Source organism: Phyllobates terribilis, unplaced genomic scaffold (genome assembly GCF_046119375.1).
Source record: "Phyllobates terribilis strain yellow unplaced genomic scaffold, ASM4611937v1 Scaffold_1__5_contigs__length_1240528914, whole genome shotgun sequence".
NCBI lineage: Eukaryota > Metazoa > Chordata > Amphibia > Anura > Dendrobatidae > Phyllobates > Phyllobates terribilis.
Window position 1 is genome coordinate 830589399 of NW_027362761.1, and position 8343 is coordinate 830597741.

The window sequence follows — 8343 nt, forward strand, 5'->3', positions numbered from 1 at the left end:
ATGCAGAGATGGTAGACCTTCAAGAAGGTTATAGAATGTTTACAATGGACGTCTTTAACTATGAGTGGCTATCAGGTACTTTGACAACTCCCTTTCCAAGACTGTTATTTCTTGTTTGCCAGACAATTAACTCTATAAAGAGATCTTGTAGTTCTGATTTTTTTTCATTTAAGAATGAGGAATGTCACCACTGTGTTCCTTGGGATTTTGAATAATGCATTAATGTTTTTTTTTACCTTTTCCAGCGTAAAGTTTCTACTCACTCGGTTGCGTTGAGGAAGGCATGGGAAGCGGTTTAAATAAAATGTCCAGGCTGGTTTATTGAGACTTCATAAACCATGCCGCAAGCAAATGAAAATAAACTGCCTTTCAGGGCATCAAAAACAAAATAAACAGTTCAAATAACTGCACTTTAGCTATAGTCTAGGACATTCAGGCTAGATAGCATCCAGTATACCATCATAGTCTGGAGATATCACATAGGAGGCCTTCTTACTTCCACTCACTGTGCAATAATGATGCAGCTGGACTTCCTCATATCCACTATACAATGCCCCAGAGTGAGGATTTGTGAGTAGCCAATCTCCGCCATCTTTCTGACCACTTGTAAACCCAGCCCTTGCCATGCCCTATTAACACTCTTAGCACTCTACGTGCTGGAGATTGCTTCTGGTCTTACATCACTGAGGTTGACCATCTCCATGATATATACACTGACGAGCAAAAGGGTAACAATGTTTTGAACTTTTGACTTTCAAGCTCCATATCTCACCATCCACTACTGCTTTGAATGTGAGCCTACCATCACTTTATAGACAATCATCTTGGCTATCTCATACATAAATTTGACTTGCAACTATTTTATGTATTATTATGCAGATTATTGTCATGTCACTGCATTGTTACTGTTTTGCTTCTAAAAACCTAAATATTAATTTTTATTATTTTGTTAGTATTTTGTAAATCCATGGTTGGCTTTCAACACAGCCTGAATTTTTCTGGGCATGTTCTCAATCAGATTCAAGCATGTCTCAACTGAAATCTGATCCCAGGTCTCTTGTACACATGCCCAAAGTTGGTGCATACTGGTCAACTCACTTGGGTATGTATACAACTTTTTCTTCAAGTCTACCAACAAAGGTCGTCCTTTTCATACCCATAGTACTCGAGTGTACGAAGTAACTCATCTTATAAAATACTCACATATAGCTTAGCATTGAGACCACCATCGGTCCTGGTCAAGTATCCAAAGCCTTTGGCTGTGAAACAACAATTTCTTGATCCGTTAACCTCTTTTTACCTTGTTTCTTTCAGACCTATTGGCACCCATCAGAGCCTAGACTATTGACTTTTGTCTCATTTCTTCAAATCACCCATTTCCAATCTTCTACTGTCCACATTTCGTACTTTTTGGCAAACTTGAGCCGACACTTGTTATAACAATATTGAAGTCGAGGCTTCTTCACATTTTTTTTGGGCCACAAATCCAGATTAGTGTAACGTGTGTCACATGATGCTTGCAAGGATGTCTGTGATCTCACTATTATGAAGCGTACATGCCACCTCCACTGCCGTGTTTGTCACGCCAGAACTCATAGACCCTGTGATGAACCAACTTATTGACTCCGATATTTTGCCTGGATATCCACCTCTTGGCTTTTGAATGGATGGATGGACTTCATTTTATTTTCATCCAACTGTCATGGCACTGACATTATGCAGTTTGGCAATTTTCTTGGCTGAGAGAAGGCTATCTGGATAACAGTTAGGAGGGATAGAGGGACGAAGTATAGGAAGGCTGGTTCAGAACCGGCATTATTGGAGCACGACAGATCCTCTGACCGCCGGGGGAGTGTATGCTCCAGTAATGAGGGGGAGGGGGGAAGTGTAGGGCAGGCAAGACAGGTTCTGGTAGTGGGTGACTCTATTATTAGGGGGACAGACAGGGCAATCTGTCACAAAGACCGGGATCGCCGAATGGTGTGCTGCCTCCCTGGCGCTCGAGTCCGGCACATCGCGGATCGGGTTGACAGGTTACTGGGTGGGGCTGGCGAAGACCCAGCGGTCATGGTCCACATCGGCACCAATGACAAAGTGAGTGGTAGATGGAGGGTCCTTAAAAATGATTTCAGGGACCTAGGTAGGAAGCTTAGGGCAAGGACCTCCAAGGTAGTTTTCTCAGAAATACTACCAATCCCGCGAGCCACACAGGAGCGCCAACGGGAAGTTAGGGAGGTGAATAAGTGGCTAAAGAGTTGGTGCAAGGCAGAAGGGTTTGGGTTCATGGAGAGCTGGGCCGACTTCGCCGTCGGCTACAGGCTCTACCGTAGGGACGGGCTGCACCTCAATGGGGAGGGTGCAGCGGTGCTGGGGAAGAAGATGGCTAATAGGTTGGAGGAGTTTTTAAACTAGAGACGGGGGGAGGAAACCAAGAAAATAGGTGGGATGTGAGGCAAGCAAGGGGGAAGGGGAGAAGTGAATATAATGAGGGTGGAGAGGGGGGTGGGGATAGTACAGTTAGATCGTTAGAGAAGAATAGGATGCTAAATAACCCCAAAGTTTTATCTTGCATGCTGACCAACGCAAGAAGCCTGACCAATAAGGCGGATGAGCTGCAGGCGCTTATATCGGTGGAGAGGTATGACATCGTAGGTATAACAGAGACTTGGCTAGACGATAGCTACGACTGGGCGGTAAATTTATTAGATTATAGTTTATTTAGAAGGGACCGGAAACAGGGGAAAGGCGGAAGAGTCTGCTTATATGTAAAGTCATGTCTAAAACCCAGACTAAGGGAAGATATAGGAGAGGGAGAAGAGGGGGTCGAGTCCATGTGGGTAGAGATAGAGGGAACTAAAAATAATAATAAAATATTACTGGGGGTCTGCTATAAGCCACCAAATATAACAGAGGAGAATGAGAATCTGCTATTAGGACAAATAGACAAAGTAGCAAAACATAATGAAGTGATTGTAATGGGGGATTTCAACTACCCGGATATTGACTGGGAAACAGAAACCTGTAGATCTCAGAAAGGAAAAAGGTTCTTGACAAATATTAAGGATAATTATCTCTCCCAACTAGTGCAGGAACCAACGAGAGGGAAGGCCGTGTTGGACTTAATATTGACTAATAGGCCTGATAGAATAACTGAGTTACAGATAGTGGGGCACCTAGGTAATAGCGACCATAATATTATCGACTTCAAAATGCCCTTCAGTAGGGTTATCAATAAGGGAACAACAAAAACATTAAACTTTAGGAGGGCGAAGTTTGATCAGCTGAAAGAAAGCCTTCAACTTATTGACTGGGACAAAGTTCTTAATCAAAGGAATACGAATAGTAAATGGGAAACCTTCAAAAGAATTCTGAATACTCAGTGCGAGAGGTATATACCGTATGGGAATAAAAGGGCCAGAAATAAGAGGAAACCAATATGGTTGAACAAGAACGTAAAAGGGGCGTTAAATAGCAAAAAAGAGGCATTCAAGAGATTAAAACAGGAAAACAGTAAGGAGGCACTAATGTGTTACAAGGAAAAAACAAGAACCTGTAAAAAACAAATAAAAATAGCGAAGGAGGAAACAGAGAAACGTATTGCTAGGGAAAGTAGATCAAATCCCAAACTGTTCTTTACGTATATAAATAGTAAAAGGATTAAATCGGATAATATTGGACCGATAAAAAGTGAGGAAGGCAAAATCATAGAGAAAGATGAGGATAAAGCTAATCTATTAAATAATTTTTTTTAGACAACTTTCACAAAGGAAATCGAACTAACAGGAGAAATGAGAAGTGACAAACTTAATCCTCCACTAAGTATGACAAATCTAACCCAAGTTGGGGTACAGAAACGCCTCAGTAACATTAAAATAAACAAATCACCAGGACCTGATGGCATACACCCACGGGTACTAAGGGAACTAAGTAATGTGATAGACAGACCGTTATATCTTATATTTAAGGACTCTGTTGAGACTGGGTCTGTACCACTTGATTGGCGACAGGCGAATGTAGTGCCAATATTCAAAAAGGGAGCGAAAAGTGACGCCGGAAACTATCGGCCGGTGAGTCTGACGTCCGTTGTGGGCAAAATTTTTGAAAGCTTCATTAAAGAGGCAATTACGGAGCATCTTGATGCTAATAATCTTTTAATCCCGAACCAACATGGATTCATGAGGAATCGCTCCTGCCAAACAAACCTGATTGACTTCTACGAGGAGGTTAGCTCTCGAGTAGATCAGGGGGAACCAGTGGATGTCGTGTATCTCGACTTCTCAAAAGCGTTCGATAGCGTGCCACATAATAGGTTGGTATACAAAATGAGAATGATGGGGCTGGGGGAAAATGTCTGCAAGTGGGTAGCTAACTGGCTAAAGGATAGAAGGCAGAGGGTGGTTCTAAATGGAATATACTCAGATTGGGTAAGCGTCACTAGTGGGGTATCACAGGGGTCTGTACTAGGCCCAATGTTATTTAATATCTTTATTAACGACATAGTCAACGGGATAAATAGTAAAATATCAATATTTGCAGATGACACAAAGTTATGTAAAACAATTAATACAAAAGAGGACAGTGCAGACCTACAGAGGGATTTGGATAAGCTGGGTAGGTGGAGCATTAAATGACAAATGAGGTTTAACGAGGAGAAATGTAAGGTCATACATATGGGAAGGAAAAATGGAAGTCACCAGTACTCACTGAATGGGAAATCATTGGGGAATTCAGAGATGGAGAAGGACTTGGGCATCTTGATTGATAGCAAACTAAATTGGAGTGCCCAAAGTCAGGCCGCTGCTGTAAGGGCAAACAGGGTAATGGGATGTATCAGAAGAGGTATAGCTGCAAAGGATGAGAACATTGTTCTTCCACTGTACAAAGCACTGGTCAGACCACATTTGGAATACTGTGCTCAGTTATGGGCCCCAATATATAGAAAGGATATAAATGAGCTTGAAAAGGTACAAAGGAGGGCAACAAAATTAATAAAGGGAATGGAGGGACTGCAATACCCAGAGAGGTTGGCAAAACTAGGACTATTCAGCCTGGAAAAGAGAAGGTTGAGGGGGGACATAATAAATGTGCACAAATATGTTAGGGGACAGTATAGAGATCTTGCCCGGGATTTGTTCAAAAGGAGGGATATTACGGTAACAAGAGGGCACTCACTAAGACTGGAAGAGAAAAGGTTTCAGCACCAGCATAGGAAGGGGTTCTTTACGGTAAGAGCAGTGAGAATATGGAATTCACTGAGTGAGGAGACGGTAATGTCGGATTCACTACACCAGTTCAAGCGGGGACTGGATGCATTTCTAGATACCAGGCAGATTTCAGCATATACTTAAAAATAAAATAAAATAGTAGGTTGATACAGGGATTTATTCTGACTGCTAGTTTCAGAGTCGGGAGGGAATTTTTCCTCAGGTGAAGATTGGCTAAATCATTTGGGGTTTTTGTCCTCCTCTGGATCAACTTTAGCAATTACAGAACTAACAGGTCGAACTTGATGGACGCAAGTCTCTATTCGGCTTTACAAACTATGTTACTATGTTACTATGTTACTATCGATGAACTGGATGACGCCGTTTCTATTTTCTTGGGAAATCTTCTTTATGGCTGCTCCCCGATTCGAACCAGTGATCTTTCACTTGGGAATGAACCCAATAACACACTGAGGTATCGGGGAAAGTGAGAACAGGTTCTAATTTGTAGTATACAGAAAGAAAACGATTTTTCTACCACCAGGAACAAAACCGTAACAGTGCAGTGACATGACAAGAATCTGCATAACTGATCATATTCTAAATAGTTGCAAGTCAGATTTATGTATGAGCTAGCCAAGATGATTGTCTATAAAATGATGGTAGTCTCACGTTTGAAGAGTAGTGGATGGTGAGATATGGAGCTTGAAAGTCAAAAGTTCAAAATATTGTTACCCTTTTGTCTGTCATTGTATCTCCCACCAATGATGTGTCCGGCGGCCATCTTACAGAAACAAAAAGACCCAAAGAATAGCCCAAAGAAGAGAGAACAACAGTATACTAAAAAGAAGAAGAAGAAGCAAAGATGGCCACCAGCAGCAACTTTGTGAAGTTCACAGAGCCCAATCTGACTAACCAGAACTACCAATCCTAGAAATTCAAGGTAAAGATGTTGCTGATAAGAGAAGGTACGTGAAAATCTAGAGTGTCTAGACCTGACCCACTACTTGCTGACCCACTACCAGAAGACTGGGTAGAGAAGGATCAAAAAGCACAAAACACCTCACCCTCAGTATAGATGACGATCAGATTGTGCATGTATGTAAATGTGAAACTGCAAAAGAAATGTGGGAACAGCTGCAGAAAGTGCATGAAAGGATAAATCTCAGTAATAAGCTTTAATGAGAAAACTGTTTTAGTCTAAGCTTAATGAGGGCCAAGATATGCAGGATTACATAAGAAACACTCTAAAAATTGTGGAGTGCCTGTGGGGCATTGGGGAAGATCTAAAGGATTTCCATATTGCTGCACTACTACTAAGCAGTCTACCAGAACGCTATGACACAGTAGATGCACGCCCAGAGTATAAGGTTACATTGGAGCATGTCAGAGGAAGGCTTGTAGATGAGTATAAGCGAAAGACAGAAAGTGTAAGCAGCAGTGAGGCATCCCAAGCAGAATCCACTTTAAAAACCCAAGATCTACCCAAAAATAGAAGTCATTTGAAGGAAACACGTGAGTGTTATGTCTGCAAGAAATCAGGGCACCTAATGGCTGACTGCAAAGTCTGGAAAGCTAGAATGAGTCAGCTGAAAAGCAAAATGATCATTAAAGGGTTAAAAGTGCCATTACTGAAGAATATAACACTTCAAGCACTGAAACTGCATTTACTGTTAATGCAAGTACATCAAAGCATGCATAGTGTATAGCCTCTGGGGCAATTATTCTTATAACTAATGACATAAGCTTCTTCTCTAACCTTGACCAAAGTAAGTCAGAGAAAGTGATCTTGGCTAATGGTCATTATTTGAATAGGAGATTGTTACATTAATTGTCAACAATAAAGGAACAAAAGAGCGTCCAATCCAGGGCGTTGAATTCAATTCTTGTATTTATTCCGCCATCAAACATGTACAATGTTTCGACCACATATTGGTCTTTCTCTTTCTCATTTTGCTGGTGCTATCAGCGCTGGTTTTTTTCCTGGGCTGACATTAATTGTCAAGTCTCCCCAACACAAAGCAGAAAGATCAGAGTAAAGGACATGATCTATGTCTCTAGTCTTGAAAGCAATCTGTTATCTGTGAAGAACTCACAACACAAGGAAATAACATTACATTTAATGATGACTGCTGTAACATCTCAAAAGAAGGTCACACAGTAGCAGAAGGAAAAATCAAAGATGAGTTGTACCAGCTAAGATGTAAGTAAAGTCTATACACTGCTAAACAGGAAAAGCACAAAAATTGTATCCATGTATGACACAGGCGTCTTGCACATAGAGACCCAGAAGCAATTAAATAGTTAGTTCAAAAACAACTTGTTGATGGTATTACAGTTGATCTGTGTAATCAGACAATGAATTATACCAGCTGTCTTAAAGGGAAAATGTTAAGAAAATCCTTTCCTAAGAATAACTTCAAACTTGGAAACTCACCAAACTACCAGAAGTCAAGAAGGCAATCAAATGTAAATGAGTTTTTTTAAGACCAAATATGACTCTGCAGGCAAGATTCACAGATTTAGGCAAAATTAGTCACAAAAGGATATTCTCAAAAATATGGTGAAGATTATGATGCCGCATTTTCTCAAGTTGCTAAGCAGACCACATTCAGCACTCTAATGGCTATAGTTGCTGTACAAAAGATGTTTGTCAGATATGTGGACATCAAAACTGCCTTTTTAAATGGTGACATTGAAGAGAACTTGTACATGACTCAACCATGAGGGTTATATCAAAGAGGGTGAAGAGAATCTCGTTTGCAAACTACAAAAATCTCCCTATGGTCTTAAGCAATCAGCAAAAGCATGGAACATGAAAATGAATAAAGTCTTATTGGAAGAAGGATTAAAAAGAGGTCAAGCAGATCTATGTTTATATATAAAATGTACAGAGGGAAAGTGGATGTATATTCCCTTATATGTGATCGATGTGATTATGGTTCATCAAGAGGAAACATAAATTGCAAAGATAACTACAATTCTAAATCAGCATTTTGAAACTAAAGACCTTGGAAATGTGACATTATCTAGGAATTCAGGTCTAAAGAGAAGAACCTAGAAGCATTCTTCTAAACCAAAGTGCAAAAATCAACTCAATTCTGAATCAGTTTTGAATGTCAGAAGCCAAAGTTATATC